The 3,233-nt window shown below is 29.8% G+C and overlaps 1 pseudogene; it reads right to left on the bottom strand.

The window, feature by feature from the left end:
- Nucleotides 1-1,588: 1,588 nt before the first annotated feature.
- LOC18014500 lies at nucleotides 1,589-2,593 on the bottom strand (annotated as a pseudogene).
- Between the last annotated feature and the right edge of the window lie 640 nt (nucleotides 2,594-3,233).

Genomic DNA, 3,233 nt, shown 5'->3' with positions numbered 1-3,233 from the left:
TAGACTTGGAGCTATTACAAGTATAGCTTTTAAGATACAATTAAAGCTAGTGCTTATTGCAAACTTGGATCTTTTAAATGTGTCCTTAACATAGCAATATCTTGAATTTTGCCCAACCGTAAGCATAAAGATAGCAAGCATTTCTTCAACAGCTATGAATCTTGTGTCTTGTAAACCAACTTTCTCTCTAAGTACTTTAGATAACTTCAAAAACACATCTGGAAACATACGGTACAACACCCGAAAATGTTTAGGATCTTCTTTTAATACCTTTTGTATGTATTCTCCACCGAGTCTTGTGACTGGTCGACGAATTGGACGTTCAATAAAACTATCACCCATGACAAATTTTCGTGAGTTTAGGAATTGAACTCCTACAGCCACCATCACCACCATTAGAGATATGCTTGTGTCAAAATCGTCATTTTCTGTTTGTTCATTATCTTCTCTTGTGACGTCTTCTTCATAAAAATTTGGATCCATCAAAAATAATCTGTTTAAAAGTTTAGCAATTAGAATCCAATATGGTACTTATCAAAAAATGTACAACAAGTGAAAAGAATTATAAGATAAAGAAGTCATGCAGAAGAGGATATTCCCAGACTATGATGCTTATTTTACGTACCACGTTGGAATGTTGTGGCTTTCTTCTACTTTCGTTTAATTGATATTCTTTGCTTTGAAACTAGAGAAGCTAGACATGGCTATATATAACGTCAATTTCACGTATTCAGTTTTCAAGTTTCAAGTATTTTAATCTATTTAGATACTATTTTTTAGGGATTTTATGATATTGATTGACTACAAATAATGCTATTTGTAAGGGATCATATGATATGGATTGACCATAATTATAAAAACGTTTTTATGTTTTTTTCAAAAAGGGCCACTGGTTTTATTATTTGAATTTGAAAGTTTGAAATGGTTGTTATATTTTGCAGTGTTGATAGATACACACGTCTCCAAATATCTTATAAATTGTTTTGTTTTTAAATTAATGTAAAAACTATATGTGTTTTGTTGGGATTATATCTTGCATGAACTTATTTTAATTTTTTTTTATGACCAATTGACAATACCAAGACGATCTTGTTTTGAATATTAAAAAGATCATCAACAATCATTTTCGCATAAAAATTAACTGAACATGAATTCTAAAACACTTTTGGCGATAATACAACATCAATGCATATACTGATCAAAAGTGTCATAGCTTAATAAAGAGTCTGCAGCTCCAAGTCTTTAGGCCCATAAGCTGTTAGAGATAAAAGCGCAGGCCTAGTTGAGACAAGTTGACAATGCTTTAATTAAATCATACCATGGTCTGTTAAACCATACCACAGACTACAATTTGGTTTTAATTGTTTCGATAATGTAAATATTTAACAAAGTATCTTAAATGTAAAATAGGAATAGTCGACCAATTTTGATAAGTAAATTAATAAGTAAATAGTTAGTTCAAAATTGAAATTTTTATTAACTTAATTAAAATGACATATTTGCTGAAAAACCAGAAAAAACTAAAACAATTATTCAAATTCATCTCCAAATTATTAGATGCATAGCTAAAATCCTAAAAACTAATATTTTAGATGTTACGGAGAATCCAACCCAAGCGTTCTTCAACAGACATGCTAACAAACACGTCTTTCATCTTCAATGTGTGAATCTTGGTTACTGCATCATAACGAATATGCTCTTCCAAACCAGGAATCTCTTTAATAGCATCCCAAACATTATTCTTTTTTTTTTTCAGTTTCTCGTAACTCAACTTCTCTTTGATACCTTTCTTCTTTTTGTTGAATAAGATTTATGAGATTAGTACTAACTCCAATCATTTCAGTTAGTACTTGTTCAGAGTGATCGCCAAGATTAGTCGACTTTGACGGATCTCCATTACCAGAGGGTTTAGCTCTCTTCCTAGAATGTAGCTTTTCTTTCGAAGTTTCATATGCTGGTATGTTAACTTCGCAGACATTCTCCATATGATCCACATCTTCTCTTTCTTGAACATCATTTTCAACTTCAAAAGTTGCAGCATTTGTATTACCACCTAGTCCAAACACGGTGCTTCCTCTTGCAATAACATTTTCAAAAATGATTTGCAAATCCTCATAGTCTTCGAAAGTGTTATTCCGCATATATTCATGGTTTGGATGTCCCTGACAAAATATGATATATTCATTAGTGAAAAAAATATTGTGAAATTTAATAAAGAATTTATAAAGATATTAAAATATTACCTTAAAATATTCTTCCCACACCTCATCTGAAGCTGTGAATTGTTTTGTGATAGGATCCCATCCAAAACCAGAGCTACATCGGAGAAGTTCTGCATAGCTTTGGTATTCTTTTTTCAAAGATTTCATTCGATTCACATAATTTTTGTAAGTCTTACAGCACCCGAGTTTTTGATTTAAAACTGGCAGTATCCTCGTCTCAATTGTTGATTTGCTTATAGAACCATTTGAGTCACGCCATCCCTGTTTGATACCATCAACCAGTAAACGTTTCAACAATTGACTTTCCTGGGATGTCCACATAAAATATCACCTTTTGCTTTTTTTGGTTGTGAAGATCCTCCTATTTCCATCTAATTAAAGAAAAAAGGGTATACATGAATATATTAACGTAGATGTGCCAAAAAGATTCAATATATATAGTAAATGTATAATATGCAATGCTATAAATATAGGTGAGATGATATAACAGATAAGTTTTGATTTTTTTAATTTGTAGAAAATAATTACTGTTTTGTAGGGATTTTATAATATATGATTGACTAGATGAACAACATTTGAAATTTAAATACTATTTTGTAGAGATTTTAAGGATATATAATAGTATTTTTTTGATTTTTTTATATATTATTGATTAGAATTTGTGACCAATAACTAGAAAGATCTTATAACAAAATTATCATAATTAAATTGTAGAAGAGTAATGTGAAAACACAACATAATAACATAATGATAAATAATATTACGACACAATAGTATAATTCCTTCTAAATCACAGCCTAAGAGCAGAGAATTGGTTCTTTACATTTTTACAACCATTCTCTATTAAATTCTTTAGAAATAACGTTACTCCAAAATCCATCTAATATTGAATAACACAAAACTTTAATAGAATTTAAAACCTCATAAATTGAATAACAGTAGAATTTAAAGCATTTTAAAAGAATGACTACAAATACTTAATCCAATAACACCTACATTTAAAAGAATCGA

The sequence above is a fragment of the Eutrema salsugineum genome, unplaced genomic scaffold (assembly GCF_000478725.1).
Source record: "Eutrema salsugineum unplaced genomic scaffold, Eutsalg1_0 scaffold_3, whole genome shotgun sequence".
Classification (NCBI taxonomy): domain Eukaryota; kingdom Viridiplantae; phylum Streptophyta; class Magnoliopsida; order Brassicales; family Brassicaceae; genus Eutrema; species Eutrema salsugineum.
The sequence above is the reverse complement of the archived record's forward strand: the minus strand, read 5'-3'. Positions and strand labels throughout refer to the sequence as shown.